The sequence below is a fragment of the Anomaloglossus baeobatrachus genome, chromosome 1 (genome assembly GCF_048569485.1).
Source record: "Anomaloglossus baeobatrachus isolate aAnoBae1 chromosome 1, aAnoBae1.hap1, whole genome shotgun sequence".
NCBI lineage: Eukaryota > Metazoa > Chordata > Amphibia > Anura > Aromobatidae > Anomaloglossus > Anomaloglossus baeobatrachus.
Genome location: NC_134353.1, coordinates 691,573,288 through 691,591,798, shown reverse-complemented (window position 1 = coordinate 691,591,798; position 18,511 = coordinate 691,573,288).

Below are 18,511 nucleotides of genomic sequence, written 5' to 3'. Positions count from 1 at the left end.
TGGCTCTCAGAGGACTTTTCTTCCCCTGGGTCAGCCAGGGGACGGGAAAGGCACGCGTATTTTTGAGAGTGCTTCATGCAAAGCATCTTTTTCTTTTTCAAAAGGGGGCTCAACCGATGCCAGTCAAGTGGGGTGTGTGTGGCCCAGTTAGTGGAAACGAGGGAGACTGTGGTTGGAGTCCCCTCGCTGTGTCTCTAAAAGAACCAAGATGAACAAGTCATGGCTCTCAGAGGACTTTTCTTCCCCTGGGTCAGCCAGGGGACGGGAAAGGCACGCGTATTTTTGAGAGTGCTTCATGCAAAGCATCTTTTTCTTTTTCAAAAGGGAGCTCAACCGATGCCAGTCAAGTGGGGTGTGTGGGGCCCAGTGAGTGGAAACGAGGGAGACTGTGGTTGGAGTCCCCTCGCTGTGTCTCTAAAAGAACCAAGATGAACAAGTCATGGCTCTCAGAGGACTTTTCTTCCCCTGGGTCAGCCAGGGGACGGGAAAGGCACGCGTATTTTTGAGAGTGCTTCATGCAAAGCATCTTTTTCTTTTTCAAAAGGGAGCTCAACCGATGCCAGTCAAGTGGGGTGTGTGTGGCCCAGTGAGTGGCAACCAGGGAGACTGTGGTTGGAGTCCCCTCGCTGTGTCTCTAAAAGAACCAAGATGAACAAGTCATGGCTCTCAGAGGACTTTTCTTCCCCTGGGTCAGCCAGGGGACGGGAAAGGCACGCGTATTTTTGAGAGTGCTTCATGCAAAGCATCTTTTTCTTTTTCAAAAGGGAGCTCAACCGATGCCAGTCAAGTGGGGTGTGTGTGGCCCAGTGAGTGGCAACCAGGGAGACTGTGGTTGGAGTCCCCTCGCTGTGTCTCTAAAAGAACCAAGATGAACAAGTCATGGCTCTCAGAGGACTTTTCTTCCCCTGGGTCAGCCAGGGGACGGGAAAGGCACGCGTATTTTTGAGAGTGCTTCATGCAAAGCATCTTTTTCTTTTTCAAAAGGGAGCTCAACCGATGCCAGTCAAGTGGGGTGTGTGTGGCCCAGTGAGTGGCAACCAGGGAGACTGTGGTTGGAGTCCCCTCGCTGTGTCTCTAAAAGAACCAAGATGAACAAGTCATGGCTCTCAGAGGACTTTTCTTCCCCTGGGTCAGCCAGGGGACGGGAAAGGCACGCGTATTTTTGAGAGTGCTTCATGCAAAGCATCTTTTTCTTTTTCAAAAGGGAGCTCAACCGATGCCAGTCAAGTGGGGTGTGTGTGGCCCAGTGAGTGGCAACCAGGGAGACTGTGGTTGGAGTCCCCTCGCTGTGTCTCTAAAAGAACCAAGATGAACAAGTCATGGCTCTCAGAGGACTTTTCTTCCCCTGGGTCAGCCAGGGGACGGGAAAGGCACGCGTATTTTTGAGAGTGCTTCATGCAAAGCATCTTTTTCTTTTTCAAAAGGGAGCTCAACCGATGCCAGTCAAGTGGGGTGTGTGTGGCCCAGTGAGTGGCAACGAAGGAGACTGTGGTTGGAGTCCCCTCGCTGTGTTTCTAAAAGACCCAAAATGAACAAATCATGGCTCTCAGAGGACTTTTCTTCCCCTGGGTCAGCCAGGGGACGGGAAAGGCACGCGTATTTTTGAGAGTGCTTCATGCAAAGCATCTTTTTCTTTTTCAAAAGGGGGCTCAACCGATGCCAGTCAAGTGGGGTGTGTGTGGCCCAGTTAGTGGAAACGAGGGAGACTGTGGTTGGAGTCCCCTCGCTGTGTCTCTAAAAGAACCAAGATGAACAAGTCATGGCTCTCAGAGGACTTTTCTTCCCCTGGGTCAGCCAGGGGACGGGAAAGGCACGCGTATTTTTGAGAGTGCTTCATGCAAAGCATCTTTTTCTTTTTCAAAAGGGAGCTCAACCGATGCCAGTCAAGTGGGGTGTGTGTGGCCCAGTGAGTGGCAACCAGGGAGACTGTGGTTGGAGTCCCCTCGCTGTGTCTCTAAAAGAACCAAGATGAACAAGTCATGGCTCTCAGAGGACTTTTCTTCCCCTGGGTCAGCCAGGGGACGGGAAAGGCACGCGTATTTTTGAGAGTGCTTCATGCAAAGCATCTTTTTCTTTTTCAAAAGGGAGCTCAACCGATGCCAGTCAAGTGGGGTGTGTGTGGCCCAGTGAGTGGCAACCAGGGAGACTGTGGTTGGAGTCCCCTCGCTGTGTCTCTAAAAGAACCAAGATGAACAAGTCATGGCTCTCAGAGGACTTTTCTTCCCCTGGGTCAGCCAGGGGACGGGAAAGGCACGCGTATTTTTGAGAGTGCTTCATGCAAAGCATCTTTTTCTTTTTCAAAAGGGAGCTCAACCGATGCCAGTCAAGTGGGGTGTGTGTGGCCCAGTGAGTGGCAACCAGGGAGACTGTGGTTGGAGTCCCCTCGCTGTGTCTCTAAAAGAACCAAGATGAACAAGTCATGGCTCTCAGAGGACTTTTCTTCCCCTGGGTCAGCCAGGGGACGGGAAAGGCACGCGTATTTTTGAGAGTGCTTCATGCAAAGCATCTTTTTCTTTTTCAAAAGGGAGCTCAACCGATGCCAGTCAAGTGGGGTGTGTGTGGCCCAGTGAGTGGCAACCAGGGAGACTGTGGTTGGAGTCCCCTCGCTGTGTCTCTAAAAGAACCAAGATGAACAAGTCATGGCTCTCAGAGGACTTTTCTTCCCCTGGGTCAGCCAGGGGACGGGAAAGGCACGCGTATTTTTGAGAGTGCTTCATGCAAAGCATCTTTTTCTTTTTCAAAAGGGAGCTCAACCGATGCCAGTCAAGTGGGGTGTGTGTGGCCCAGTGAGTGGCAACCAGGGAGACTGTGGTTGGAGTCCCCTCGCTGTGTCTCTAAAAGAACCAAGATGAACAAGTCATGGCTCTCAGAGGACTTTTCTTCCCCTGGGTCAGCCAGGGGACGGGAAAGGCACGCGTATTTTTGAGAGTGCTTCATGCAAAGCATCTTTTTCTTTTTCAAAAGGGAGCTCAACCGATGCCAGTCAAGTGGGGTGTGTGTGGCCCAGTGAGTGGCAACCAGGGAGACTGTGGTTGGAGTCCCCTCGCTGTGTCTCTAAAAGAACCAAGATGAACAAGTCATGGCTCTCAGAGGACTTTTCTTCCCCTGGGTCAGCCAGGGGACGGGAAAGGCACGCGTATTTTTGAGAGTGCTTCATGCAAAGCATCTTTTTCTTTTTCAAAAGGGAGCTCAACCGATGCCAGTCAAGTGGGGTGTGTGTGGCCCAGTGAGTGGCAACCAGGGAGACTGTGGTTGGAGTCCCCTCGCTGTGTCTCTAAAAGAACCAAGATGAACAAGTCATGGCTCTCAGAGGACTTTTCTTCCCCTGGGTCAGCCAGGGGACGGGAAAGGCACGCGTATTTTTGAGAGTGCTTCATGCAAAGCATCTTTTTCTTTTTCAAAAGGGAGCTCAACCGATGCCAGTCAAGTGGGGTGTGTGTGGCCCAGTGAGTGGCAACGAAGGAGACTGTGGTTGGAGTCCCCTCGCTGTGTTTCTAAAAGACCCAAAATGAACAAATCATGGCTCTCAGAGGACTTTTCTTCCCCTGGGTCAGCCAGGGGACGGGAAAGGCACGCGTATTTTTGAGAGTGCTTCATGCAAAGCATCTTTTTCTTTTTCAAAAGGGGGCTCAACCGATGCCAGTCAAGTGGGGTGTGTGTGGCCCAGTTAGTGGAAACGAGGGAGACTGTGGTTGGAGTCCCCTCGCTGTGTCTCTAAAAGAACCAAGATGAACAAGTCATGGCTCTCAGAGGACTTTTCTTCCCCTGGGTCAGCCAGGGGACGGGAAAGGCACGCGTATTTTTGAGAGTGCTTCATGCAAAGCATCTTTTTCTTTTTCAAAAGGGAGCTCAACCGATGCCAGTCAAGTGGGGTGTGTGTGGCCCAGTGAGTGGCAACCAGGGAGACTGTGGTTGGAGTCCCCTCGCTGTGTCTCTAAAAGAACCAAGATGAACAAGTCATGGCTCTCAGAGGACTTTTCTTCCCCTGGGTCAGCCAGGGGACGGGAAAGGCACGCGTATTTTTGAGAGTGCTTCATGCAAAGCATCTTTTTCTTTTTCAAAAGGGAGCTCAACCGATGCCAGTCAAGTGGGGTGTGTGTGGCCCAGTGAGTGGCAACGAAGGAGACTGTGGTTGGAGTCCCCTCGCTGTGTTTCTAAAAGACCCAAAATGAACAAATCATGGCTCTCAGAGGACTTTTCTTCCCCTGGGTCAGCCAGGGGACGGGAAAGGCACGCGTATTTTTGAGAGTGCTTCATGCAAAGCATCTTTTTCTTTTTCAAAAGGGGGCTCAACCGATGCCAGTCAAGTGGGGTGTGTGTGGCCCAGTTAGTGGAAACGAGGGAGACTGTGGTTGGAGTCCCCTCGCTGTGTCTCTAAAAGAACCAAGATGAACAAGTCATGGCTCTCAGAGGACTTTTCTTCCCCTGGGTCAGCCAGGGGACGGGAAAGGCACGCGTATTTTTGAGAGTGCTTCATGCAAAGCATCTTTTTCTTTTTCAAAAGGGAGCTCAACCGATGCCAGTCAAGTGGGGTGTGTGTGGCCCAGTGAGTGGAAACGAGGGAGACTGTGGTTGGAGTCCCCTCGCTGTGTCTCTAAAAGAACCAAGATGAACAAGTCATGGCTCTCAGAGGACTTTTCTTCCCCTGGGTCAGCCAGGGGACGGGAAAGGCACGCGTATTTTTGAGAGTGCTTCATGCAAAGCATCTTTTTCTTTTTCAAAAGGGAGCTCAACCGATGCCAGTCAAGTGGGGTGTGTGTGGCCCAGTGAGTGACAACCAGGGAGACTGTGGTTGGAGTCCCCTCGCTGTGTCTCTAAAAGAACCAAGATGAACAAGTCATGGCTCTCAGAGGACTTTTCTTCCCCTGGGTCAGCCAGGGGACGGGAAAGGCACGCGTATTTTTGAGAGTGCTTCATGCAAAGCATCTTTTTCTTTTTCAAAAGGGAGCTCAACCGATGCCAGTCAAGTGGGGTGTGTGTGGCCCAGTGAGTGGCAACCAGGGAGACTGTGGTTGGAGTCCCCTCGCTGTGTCTCTAAAAGAACCAAGATGAACAAGTCATGGCTCTCAGAGGACTTTTCTTCCCCTGGGTCAGCCAGGGGACGGGAAAGGCACGCGTATTTTTGAGAGTGCTTCATGCAAAGCATCTTTTTCTTTTTCAAAAGGGGGCTCAACCGATGCCAGTCAAGTGGGGTGTGTGTGGCCCAGTTAGTGGAAACGAGGGAGACTGTGGTTGGAGTCCCCTCGCTGTGTCTCTAAAAGAACCAAGATGAACAAGTCATGGCTCTCAGAGGACTTTTCTTCCCCTGGGTCAGCCAGGGGACGGGAAAGGCACGCGTATTTTTGAGAGTGCTTCATGCAAAGCATCTTTTTCTTTTTCAAAAGGGAGCTCAACCGATGCCAGTCAAGTGGGGTGTGTGTGGCCCAGTGAGTGGAAACGAGGGAGACTGTGGTTGGAGTCCCCTCGCTGTGTCTCTAAAAGAACCAAGATGAACAAGTCATGGCTCTCAGAGGACTTTTCTTCCCCTGGGTCAGCCAGGGGACGGGAAAGGCACGCGTATTTTTGAGAGTGCTTCATGCAAAGCATCTTTTTCTTTTTCAAAAGGGAGCTCAACCGATGCCAGTCAAGTGGGGTGTGTGTGGCCCAGTGAGTGGCAACCAGGGAGACTGTGGTTGGAGTCCCCTCGCTGTGTCTCTAAAAGAACCAAGATGAACAAGTCATGGCTCTCAGAGGACTTTTCTTCCCCTGGGTCAGCCAGGGGACGGGAAAGGCACGCGTATTTTTGAGAGTGCTTCATGCAAAGCATCTTTTTCTTTTTCAAAAGGGAGCTCAACCGATGCCAGTCAAGTGGGGTGTGTGTGGCCCAGTGAGTGGCAACGAAGGAGACTGTGGTTGGAGTCCCCTCGCTGTGTTTCTAAAAGACCCAAAATGAACAAATCATGGCTCTCAGAGGACTTTTCTTCCCCTGGGTCAGCCAGGGGACGGGAAAGGCACGCGTATTTTTGAGAGTGCTTCATGCAAAGCATCTTTTTCTTTTTCAAAAGGGAGCTCAACCGATGCCAGTCAAGTGGGGTGTGTGTGGCCCAGTGAGTGGAAACGAGGGAGACTGTGGTTGGAGTCCCCTCGCTGTGTCTCTAAAAGAACCAAGATGAACAAGTCATGGCTCTCAGAGGACTTTTCTTCCCCTGGGTCAGCCAGGGGACGGGAAAGGCACGCGTATTTTTGAGAGTGCTTCATGCAAAGCATCTTTTTCTTTTTCAAAAGGGAGCTCAACTGATGCCAGTCAAGTGGGGTGTGTGTGGCCCAGTGAGTGACAACCAGGGAGACTGTGGTTGGAGTCCCCTCGCTGTGTCTCTAAAAGAACCAAGATGAACAAGTCATGGCTCTCAGAGGACTTTTCTTCCCCTGGGTCAGCCAGGGGACGGGAAAGGCACGCGTATTTTTGAGAGTGCTTCATGCAAAGCATCTTTTTCTTTTTCAAAAGGGGGCTCAACCGATGCCAGTCAAGTGGGGTGTGTGTGGCCCAGTTAGTGGAAACGAGGGAGACTGTGGTTGGAGTCCCCTCGCTGTGTCTCTAAAAGAACCAAGATGAACAAGTCATGGCTCTCAGAGGACTTTTCTTCCCCTGGGTCAGCCAGGGGACGGGAAAGGCACGCGTATTTTTGAGAGTGCTTCATGCAAAGCATCTTTTTCTTTTTCAAAAGGGAGCTCAACCGATGCCAGTCAAGTGGGGTGTGTGTGGCCCAGTGAGTGGCAACCAGGGAGACTGTGGTTGGAGTCCCCTCGCTGTGTCTCTAAAAGAACCAAGATGAACAAGTCATGGCTCTCAGAGGACTTTTCTTCCCCTGGGTCAGCCAGGGGACGGGAAAGGCACGCGTATTTTTGAGAGTGCTTCATGCAAAGCATCTTTTTCTTTTTCAAAAGGGAGCTCAACCGATGCCAGTCAAGTGGGGTGTGTGTGGCCCAGTGAGTGGCAACCAGGGAGACTGTGGTTGGAGTCCCCTCGCTGTGTCTCTAAAAGAACCAAGATGAACAAGTCATGGCTCTCAGAGGACTTTTCTTCCCCTGGGTCAGCCAGGGGACGGGAAAGGCACGCGTATTTTTGAGAGTGCTTCATGCAAAGCATCTTTTTCTTTTTCAAAAGGGAGCTCAACCGATGCCAGTCAAGTGGGGTGTGTGTGGCCCAGTGAGTGGCAACCAGGGAGACTGTGGTTGGAGTCCCCTCGCTGTGTCTCTAAAAGAACCAAGATGAACAAGTCATGGCTCTCAGAGGACTTTTCTTCCCCTGGGTCAGCCAGGGGACGGGAAAGGCACGCGTATTTTTGAGAGTGCTTCATGCAAAGCATCTTTTTCTTTTTCAAAAGGGAGCTCAACCGATGCCAGTCAAGTGGGGTGTGTGTGGCCCAGTGAGTGGCAACCAGGGAGACTGTGGTTGGAGTCCCCTCGCTGTGTCTCTAAAAGAACCAAGATGAACAAGTCATGGCTCTCAGAGGACTTTTCTTCCCCTGGGTCAGCCAGGGGACGGGAAAGGCACGCGTATTTTTGAGAGTGCTTCATGCAAAGCATCTTTTTCTTTTTCAAAAGGGAGCTCAACCGATGCCAGTCAAGTGGGGTGTGTGTGGCCCAGTGAGTGGCAACCAGGGAGACTGTGGTTGGAGTCCCCTCGCTGTGTCTCTAAAAGAACCAAGATGAACAAGTCATGGCTCTCAGAGGACTTTTCTTCCCCTGGGTCAGCCAGGGGACGGGAAAGGCACGCGTATTTTTGAGAGTGCTTCATGCAAAGCATCTTTTTCTTTTTCAAAAGGGAGCTCAACCGATGCCAGTCAAGTGGGGTGTGTGTGGCCCAGTGAGTGGCAACCAGGGAGACTGTGGTTGGAGTCCCCTCGCTGTGTCTCTAAAAGAACCAAGATGAACAAGTCATGGCTCTCAGAGGACTTTTCTTCCCCTGGGTCAGCCAGGGGACGGGAAAGGCACGCGTATTTTTGAGAGTGCTTCATGCAAAGCATCTTTTTCTTTTTCAAAAGGGAGCTCAACCGATGCCAGTCAAGTGGGGTGTGTGTGGCCCAGTGAGTGGCAACGAAGGAGACTGTGGTTGGAGTCCCCTCGCTGTGTTTCTAAAAGACCCAAAATGAACAAATCATGGCTCTCAGAGGACTTTTCTTCCCCTGGGTCAGCCAGGGGACGGGAAAGGCACGCGTATTTTTGAGAGTGCTTCATGCAAAGCATCTTTTTCTTTTTCAAAAGGGGGCTCAACCGATGCCAGTCAAGTGGGGTGTGTGTGGCCCAGTTAGTGGAAACGAGGGAGACTGTGGTTGGAGTCCCCTCGCTGTGTCTCTAAAAGAACCAAGATGAACAAGTCATGGCTCTCAGAGGACTTTTCTTCCCCTGGGTCAGCCAGGGGACGGGAAAGGCACGCGTATTTTTGAGAGTGCTTCATGCAAAGCATCTTTTTCTTTTTCAAAAGGGAGCTCAACCGATGCCAGTCAAGTGGGGTGTGTGTGGCCCAGTGAGTGGCAACCAGGGAGACTGTGGTTGGAGTCCCCTCGCTGTGTCTCTAAAAGAACCAAGATGAACAAGTCATGGCTCTCAGAGGACTTTTCTTCCCCTGGGTCAGCCAGGGGACGGGAAAGGCACGCGTATTTTTGAGAGTGCTTCATGCAAAGCATCTTTTTCTTTTTCAAAAGGGAGCTCAACCGATGCCAGTCAAGTGGGGTGTGTGTGGCCCAGTGAGTGGCAACGAAGGAGACTGTGGTTGGAGTCCCCTCGCTGTGTTTCTAAAAGACCCAAAATGAACAAATCATGGCTCTCAGAGGACTTTTCTTCCCCTGGGTCAGCCAGGGGACGGGAAAGGCACGCGTATTTTTGAGAGTGCTTCATGCAAAGCATCTTTTTCTTTTTCAAAAGGGAGCTCAACCGATGCCAGTCAAGTGGGGTGTGTGTGGCCCAGTGAGTGGCAACCAGGGAGACTGTGGTTGGAGTCCCCTCGCTGTGTCTCTAAAAGAACCAAGATGAACAAGTCATGGCTCTCAGAGGACTTTTCTTCCCCTGGGTCAGCCAGGGGACGGGAAAGGCACGCGTATTTTTGAGAGTGCTTCATGCAAAGCATCTTTTTCTTTTTCAAAAGGGGGCTCAACCGATGCCAGTCAAGTGGGGTGTGTGTGGCCCAGTTAGTGGAAACGAGGGAGACTGTGGTTGGAGTCCCCTCGCTGTGTCTCTAAAAGAACCAAGATGAACAAGTCATGGCTCTCAGAGGACTTTTCTTCCCCTGGGTCAGCCAGGGGACGGGAAAGGCACGCGTATTTTTGAGAGTGCTTCATGCAAAGCATCTTTTTCTTTTTCAAAAGGGAGCTCAACCGATGCCAGTCAAGTGGGGTGTGTGTGGCCCAGTGAGTGGAAACGAGGGAGACTGTGGTTGGAGTCCCCTCGCTGTGTCTCTAAAAGAACCAAGATGAACAAGTCATGGCTCTCAGAGGACTTTTCTTCCCCTGGGTCAGCCAGGGGACGGGAAAGGCACGCGTATTTTTGAGAGTGCTTCATGCAAAGCATCTTTTTCTTTTTCAAAAGGGAGCTCAACCGATGCCAGTCAAGTGGGGTGTGTGTGGCCCAGTGAGTGGCAACCAGGGAGACTGTGGTTGGAGTCCCCTCGCTGTGTCTCTAAAAGAACCAAGATGAACAAGTCATGGCTCTCAGAGGACTTTTCTTCCCCTGGGTCAGCCAGGGGACGGGAAAGGCACGCGTATTTTTGAGAGTGCTTCATGCAAAGCATCTTTTTCTTTTTCAAAAGGGAGCTCAACCGATGCCAGTCAAGTGGGGTGTGTGTGGCCCAGTGAGTGGCAACGAAGGAGACTGTGGTTGGAGTCCCCTCGCTGTGTTTCTAAAAGACCCAAAATGAACAAATCATGGCTCTCAGAGGACTTTTCTTCCCCTGGGTCAGCCAGGGGACGGGAAAGGCACGCGTATTTTTGAGAGTGCTTCATGCAAAGCATCTTTTTCTTTTTCAAAAGGGAGCTCAACCGATGCCAGTCAAGTGGGGTGTGTGTGGCCCAGTGAGTGGAAACGAGGGAGACTGTGGTTGGAGTCCCCTCGCTGTGTCTCTAAAAGAACCAAGATGAACAAGTCATGGCTCTCAGAGGACTTTTCTTCCCCTGGGTCAGCCAGGGGACGGGAAAGGCACGCGTATTTTTGAGAGTGCTTCATGCAAAGCATCTTTTTCTTTTTCAAAAGGGAGCTCAACTGATGCCAGTCAAGTGGGGTGTGTGTGGCCCAGTGAGTGACAACCAGGGAGACTGTGGTTGGAGTCCCCTCGCTGTGTCTCTAAAAGAACCAAGATGAACAAGTCATGGCTCTCAGAGGACTTTTCTTCCCCTGGGTCAGCCAGGGGACGGGAAAGGCACGCGTATTTTTGAGAGTGCTTCATGCAAAGCATCTTTTTCTTTTTCAAAAGGGGGCTCAACCGATGCCAGTCAAGTGGGGTGTGTGTGGCCCAGTTAGTGGAAACGAGGGAGACTGTGGTTGGAGTCCCCTCGCTGTGTCTCTAAAAGAACCAAGATGAACAAGTCATGGCTCTCAGAGGACTTTTCTTCCCCTGGGTCAGCCAGGGGACGGGAAAGGCACGCGTATTTTTGAGAGTGCTTCATGCAAAGCATCTTTTTCTTTTTCAAAAGGGAGCTCAACCGATGCCAGTCAAGTGGGGTGTGTGTGGCCCAGTGAGTGGAAACGAGGGAGACTGTGGTTGGAGTCCCCTCGCTGTGTCTCTAAAAGAACCAAGATGAACAAGTCATGGCTCTCAGAGGACTTTTCTTCCCCTGGGTCAGCCAGGGGACGGGAAAGGCACGCGTATTTTTGAGAGTGCTTCATGCAAAGCATCTTTTTCTTTTTCAAAAGGGAGCTCAACCGATGCCAGTCAAGTGGGGTGTGTGTGGCCCAGTGAGTGGCAACCAGGGAGACTGTGGTTGGAGTCCCCTCGCTGTGTCTCTAAAAGAACCAAGATGAACAAGTCATGGCTCTCAGAGGACTTTTCTTCCCCTGGGTCAGCCAGGGGACGGGAAAGGCACGCGTATTTTTGAGAGTGCTTCATGCAAAGCATCTTTTTCTTTTTCAAAAGGGAGCTCAACCGATGCCAGTCAAGTGGGGTGTGTGTGGCCCAGTGAGTGGCAACCAGGGAGACTGTGGTTGGAGTCCCCTCGCTGTGTCTCTAAAAGAACCAAGATGAACAAGTCATGGCTCTCAGAGGACTTTTCTTCCCCTGGGTCAGCCAGGGGACGGGAAAGGCACGCGTATTTTTGAGAGTGCTTCATGCAAAGCATCTTTTTCTTTTTCAAAAGGGAGCTCAACCGATGCCAGTCAAGTGGGGTGTGTGTGGCCCAGTGAGTGGCAACGAAGGAGACTGTGGTTGGAGTCCCCTCGCTGTGTTTCTAAAAGACCCAAAATGAACAAATCATGGCTCTCAGAGGACTATTCTTCCCCTGGGTCAGCCAGGGGACGGGAAAGGCACGCGTATTTTTGAGAGTGCTTCATGCAAAGCATCTTTTTCTTTTTCAAAAGGGAGCTCAACCGATGCCAGTCAAGTGGGGTGTGTGTGGCCCAGTGAGTGGCAACCAGGGAGACTGTGGTTGGAGTCCCCTCGCTGTGTCTCTAAAAGAACCAAGATGAACAAGTCATGGCTCTCAGAGGACTTTTCTTCCCCTGGGTCAGCCAGGGGACGGGAAAGGCACGCGTATTTTTGAGAGTGCTTCATGCAAAGCATCTTTTTCTTTTTCAAAAGGGAGCTCAACCGATGCCAGTCAAGTGGGGTGTGTGTGGCCCAGTGAGTGGAAACGAGGGAGACTGTGGTTGGAGTCCCCTCGCTGTGTCTCTAAAAGAACCAAGATGAACAAGTCATGGCTCTCAGAGGACTTTTCTTCCCCTGGGTCAGCCAGGGGACGGGAAAGGCACGCGTATTTTTGAGAGTGCTTCATGCAAAGCATCTTTTTCTTTTTCAAAAGGGAGCTCAACCGATGCCAGTCAAGTGGGGTGTGTGTGGCCCAGTGAGTGGAAACGAGGGAGACTGTGGTTGGAGTCCCCTCGCTGTGTCTCTAAAAGAACCAAGATGAACAAGTCATGGCTCTCAGACGACTTTTCTTCCCCTGGGTCAGCCAGGGGACGGGAAAGGCACGCGTATTTTTGAGAGTGCTTCATGCAAAGCATCTTTTTCTTTTTCAAAAGGGAGCTCAACCGATGCCAGTCAAGTGGGGTGTGTGTGGCCCAGTGAGTGGCAACCAGGGAGACTGTGGTTGGAGTCCCCTCGCTGTGTCTCTAAAAGAACCAAGATGAACAAGTCATGGCTCTCAGAGGACTTTTCTTCCCCTGGGTCAGCCAGGGGACGGGAAAGGCACGCGTATTTTTGAGAGTGCTTCATGCAAAGCATCTTTTTCTTTTTCAAAAGGGAGCTCAACCGATGCCAGTCAAGTGGGGTGTGTGTGGCCCAGTGAGTGGCAACGAAGGAGACTGTGGTTGGAGTCCCCTCGCTGTGTTTCTAAAAGACCCAAAATGAACAAATCATGGCTCTCAGAGGACTTTTCTTCCCCTGGGTCAGCCAGGGGACGGGAAAGGCACGCGTATTTTTGAGAGTGCTTCATGCAAAGCATCTTTTTCTTTTTCAAAAGGGGGCTCAACCGATGCCAGTCAAGTGGGGTGTGTGTGGCCCAGTTAGTGGAAACGAGGGAGACTGTGGTTGGAGTCCCCTCGCTGTGTCTCTAAAAGAACCAAGATGAACAAGTCATGGCTCTCAGAGGACTTTTCTTCCCCTGGGTCAGCCAGGGGACGGGAAAGGCACGCGTATTTTTGAGAGTGCTTCATGCAAAGCATCTTTTTCTTTTTCAAAAGGGAGCTCAACCGATGCCAGTCAAGTGGGGTGTGTGTGGCCCAGTGAGTGGAAACGAGGGAGACTGTGGTTGGAGTCCCCTCGCTGTGTCTCTAAAAGAACCAAGATGAACAAGTCATGGCTCTCAGAGGACTTTTCTTCCCCTGGGTCAGCCAGGGGACGGGAAAGGCACGCGTATTTTTGAGAGTGCTTCATGCAAAGCATCTTTTTCTTTTTCAAAAGGGAGCTCAACCGATGCCAGTCAAGTGGGGTGTGTGTGGCCCAGTGAGTGGCAACGAGGGAGACTGTGGTTGGAGTCCCCTCGCTGTGTCTCTAAAAGAACCAAGATGAACAAGTCATGGCTCTCAGAGGACTTTTCTTCCCCTGGGTCAGCCAGGGGACGGGAAAGGCACGCGTATTTTTGAGAGTGCTTCATGCAAAGCATCTTTTTCTTTTTCAAAAGGGAGCTCAACCGATGCCAGTCAAGTGGGGTGTGTGTGGCCCAGTGAGTGGAAACGAGGGAGACTGTGGTTGGAGTCCCCTCGCTGTGTTATACATGCTTTTAGAAGGGCATGACATGGCTTGGAGGTTGACTTTCATAAAATGCAAACTGTTGGCTACCAAAATGCTGCCTTTCCAACAACTGTGGTTATAGGCAATGAGGAACATACTGATGAAGATGAGACGCAGATACCCGATTGGGATGACAACTTAAATATTCGGTCAGGGCAAGAAGAGGCTCGGTCTGAGGGGGAGGGGAGTGCAAACACAACAATTGATGATGAAGTTCTAGATCCCACCTACTGTCAACCCCCAGTCAGGCACTCGAGGAGGTCAACAGAGGCGGTGGAGGAGGATGCAACCGACGACGAAATTACCTTGCGCCTTCCTGGACAGGGTCGGAGCACTGGTAGCACGTCTACAACTGCATCCTCAGCCACCACTCTGCCTATGAGCATTATTCGGGGTGCATCAACAGGTCGCATGGCCTCTAAGCCTTGCCTAGCCTGTTCCTTTTTTGACATAGAAAAAGATCGCCCAAATCATGTGATATGTAAAATTTGTCATGATTCTCTTAGTAGAGGTCAAAACCTCAGCAGTTTGACAACTTCTTCCATGAATCGTCACATGAATAAATATCATAGGTCCCGGTGGGAAGCTCACTGTGCTGCAATGCGGCCTAGCGGAGCGAACCATCCACCGCCCGCCCCTTCCAGTGCATCCGCGCGCTCTTCATCTTCTAGGACTGTGGGGACAGCTGTCACACCTGTTTTTCCACGCAAAACTTCCACCACTGTAACCGCAACAGGCAGTTTGCTTGGTAGGTCGTCAGTTGGTTTGGAAGGGGAAACAAGTGAGTGTGTACAGCTCTCTCAGACATCGATAGCACCTACGTTGGATGAAGGCAACATCATGTCTCCGCCTGCACTTTCCTCACAAACCTGCATTTTTCCAGGGACACCCTACTCAACACCGTCTACACACAGCAGCCAGATCTCTGTCCCTCAGATGTGGTCAAATAAAAGGCCACTTCCTCCGACCCATGACAAAGCTAAGAGGTTGACTCTATCCCTCTGTAAGCCGTTGGCTACCGAAATGCTGCCTTTCCGCCTAGTGGACACACAGGATTTTAGAGACCTTATGTCTGTCGCTGTGCCCCAGTACCAGATGCCTAGTCGCCACTACTTCTCTAAGAAAGGTGTGCCCGCGCTACACCAGCATGTCGCACACAACATCACCGCTTCCTTGAGAAACTCTGTGTGTGAACGGGTGCATTTCACCACCGATACTTGGACCAGTAAGCATGGACAGGGACGTTACATGTCGCTGACTGGGCACTGGGTAACTATGTTGATAGATGGTGAAGGGTCTGCTGCACAAGTCTTGCCGTCCCCACGACTTGTGTGTCAATCCTCTGTCTGTCCAAGTTCCGCCACTGCTTCTGCATCCTCCACCTCATCTGGGTCCTCCACCTCCGCCCCAAGCCTGCCTGGTCAGGCCACCAGCGTTCTCACTGCGCAGAAGGAATCACGCACCCCTCATTACTATGCTGGCAGCAGAGCGCAACGGCATCAGGCGGTCTTTAGCTTGACATGTCTTGGGAATAAGAGTCACACAGCTGAGGAGTTGTGGTCAGCTCTGCGGTCCGAGTTTAATAAATGGTTGTCTCCACTCAACCTGCAGCCTGGTAAGGCCGTGTGCGACAATGCTGCAAACCTGGGTGCGGCCCTTCGCCTGGGCAAGGTGACACACGTGCCTTGTATGGCTCACGTGTTGAACCTTGTTGTCCAGCAATTTTTAACACACTATCCCGGCCTAGATGGCCTTCTGACCAGGGCACGTAAACTGTCTGCAGTGCTCACTTCCGCCGTTCAACCGCCGCAGCTGAGCGACTTGCATCGCTCCAGAAGTCTTTCGGCCTGCCGGTTCATCGCCTGAAATGCGATGTGGCGACACGCTGGAATTCAACTCTCCACATGTTACAGCGACTGTGGCAGCACCGGCGAGCCCTGGTGCAATACGTCATGATGTATAGCCTGGGCCAACGAGATGCAGAAGTGGGGCAGATCACCCTGATGGAGTGATCTCAGATCAAGGACATATGCACCGTTCTGCACAGTTTCGACATGGCGACGAATATGTTTAGCGCTGACAATGCCATTATCAGCATGACGATTACAGTCATTTACATGCTGGAGCACACGCTAAACACTATTCGGAGTCAGGGGGTGGGACAACAGGAAGGGGAGGAACTACAGGAGGATTCATATGCGCAAGACACAACAACATCACCAAGGTCCAGACGTTCATCATCACCAACGCGGCAGGCATGGGACCATGGGGGACAGGGATCAACAAGGGCGCATGGTAGCAGGCGAGATGTTGAGGAAGGTGCAGGAGGACATGAAGATATGGAGGACGAACTGTCCATGGACATGGAAGACTCAGCGGATGAGGGAGACCTTGGTCAAAATTCAGTTGAAAGAGGTTGGGGGGAGATGTCAGAGGAAGAAAGAACGGTTAGCACCTCTATGCCACAAACACAGCGTGGACTTGGTCCGCATGGCTGCGCAAGACACATGAGTGCCTTCTTGTTGCACTACCTCCAACATGACCCTCGTATTGTCAAAATTAGAAGTGATGATGACTACTGGCTTGCCACACTATTAGATCCCCGGGACAAGTCCAAATTTTGTGACATAATTCCACCCATAGAAAGGGACGCACGTATGCTGGAGTATCAGCATAAGCTGTTACTCGATCTTAGCTCGGCTTTTACACCAAACAACCGTGCAGGTGAAGGGAGTGATTCTCCCAGTTGTAACTTGACAAACATGGGACGGCATCGTCATCTTCAACAGTCTACCCGTACCAGTAGGACCGTATCTGGTGCTGGTAACAGCAATTTTATGGAATATTTTCATAATTTTTTTAGACCCTCCTTTTCAAGGCCACCAGAGACAACAAGTCTGACACATAGTAAACGGATGGAGAGGATGATACAGGAGTATCTCCAAATGAACATCGATGCAATGACTTTGCAAATGGAGCCTTGCTCCTTTTGGGCTTCAAATCTAGAAAAATTGACAGAGCTCTCCAGTTACGCCTTGGAGATTTTGTCGTGTGCAGCTGCCAGCGTTGTCTCTGAACGTGTCTTCTTCAGTGCTGCTGGGTGTGTGCTGACAGATAAGCGCACGCGTCTGTCCAGTGACAATGTGGACACACTGACGTTCATCAAAATGAACAAGTCATGGATCCAGAAGGAATTTACTACCCCTGTGTCAGCCTGGGGAGAGTAAATGCTTGTGGATTTGGAATGTGCTTGATGCAAATCAAAACATCCTGTTTGCAACTAGGGCACAAGTGCTGCCACTGATGGGGTGTCTGTGTGCCCAATGTTGGGAAAAAAGGTAGACTCCGCTTGGAGTAACCCTTGCTTGATGTGTTTTTTAAAAATGATACAAGATGAACAGATCTGAAGGCAAGATGAAGGCAACATCATGTCTCCGCCTGCACTTTTCTCACAAACCTGCATTTTTCCAGGGACACCCTACTCAACACCGTCTACAGACAGCAGCCAGATCTCTTTCCCTCAGATGTGGTCAAATAAAAGGCCACTTACTGCGACCCATGACAAAGCTAAGTGGTTGACTCTATCCCTCTGTAAGCTGTTGGCTACCGAAATGCTGCCTTTACGCGTAGTGGACACACAGGATTTTACAGACCTTATGTCTGTCGCTGTGCCCCAGTACCACATGCCCAATCACCACTGCTTCTCCAAGAAAAGCATGCCCGCGCTACACCAGCATGTCGCACACAACATCACCACTTCCTTGAGAAAATCTGTGTGCGACAGGGTGCATTTCAACACAGATACTTGGACCAGTAAGCATAGACAGGGTCATTACATGTCACTGACTGGGCACTGGCAAACTATGGTGAGAGATGGAGAAGGGTCTGCTGTACAAGTCTTGCCGTCCCCACGAGTTGTTTCAATCCTTGTTCTGTATGTAGAAGTTAATACACTGCTTCTGCCTCTTCAACCTCGTGTGGGTCCTCTACCTTGGCGCAAACCCTGTGTGGTCAGGCCACCCTTCCTTGCAACTGCGCACAAGGACTACCACACACCTCCTTACTATGCTGGCAGCAGAGCTCAATGCCATCAGGCGGTCAAAGCTTTACTTTGAAATGTATGGGAAATGTGAGTCACACCGCTATTACAGAGAATAGTAGTCAGGCAGGGTCAAAACATTAATTGAGGAACAGGAACAGAATGGGACGGCCAGGAAAGAATCAGAAAACAAGCAGAGTTGAAATGCGTATCGGCCAACAAGGTACATAAACAGCAAGCAGGAAAAGTAGTCAGGTAACAAGCACACAAAATCATAAAACTGAACTGGGGGTAAAATTAACCAGAGGTTCATAGCTATGTCTGGCAGTGGTCTGCAGACAGGATGGGCATAAAAAAGGGTGTGGTGTCTTCCCATTGGTTGTAGCTGAATGATGGTATTTCATCTGTGAGATACCCACCAGCTACATTCAGCCAGAGATTCTGCATCTGTCAAGGTAATGCAGCCCAGTGGGTGAGCATAACCTGCGTCCACCTGCGCCGCTGGCATCGACTACTCTCACATCATCAGCACTATTCATGAAAGGAACACGTTGTCACCTGGCAACCGGAGTACAAATTGACGGAGCGGACTACGTTGGTGACTTAACAGCCGTGTGCGGCAATGATGCAAACCTGGCTGCGGGCCATCCTCAGGGCAATGTGACACACGTGCCTTTTAGGGCTCACGTGTTGAACCGAATTCGCCAGCAATTTTTAAAACACCATCACGGCCTACATGGCGTTGTGCGGTGGGCACGCTCGCTATGTGCTCACTTCCATCGTGCGCACACAGCAGCTCAACAACTTTCATCACTCCGGAAGTCTTAGGGTCTGGCAGTTAAACGCCGTAAATGCGATGTTTCGACACGCAGGAATTGGAATCTGCACATGTTGCAGCGTGTGTGGCAGCACCGCAGAGCCCTGCTGAAATACGGTAAGACATATAGCCTGGGATAACTTGATCCAGAGGTGGTGCAGATCACGCTGCTGGAGTGGTGTCAGATCAAGGACCTATGCACCCTGCTACACAGTTTTGAAATGTCGACGAAGATGTTTAG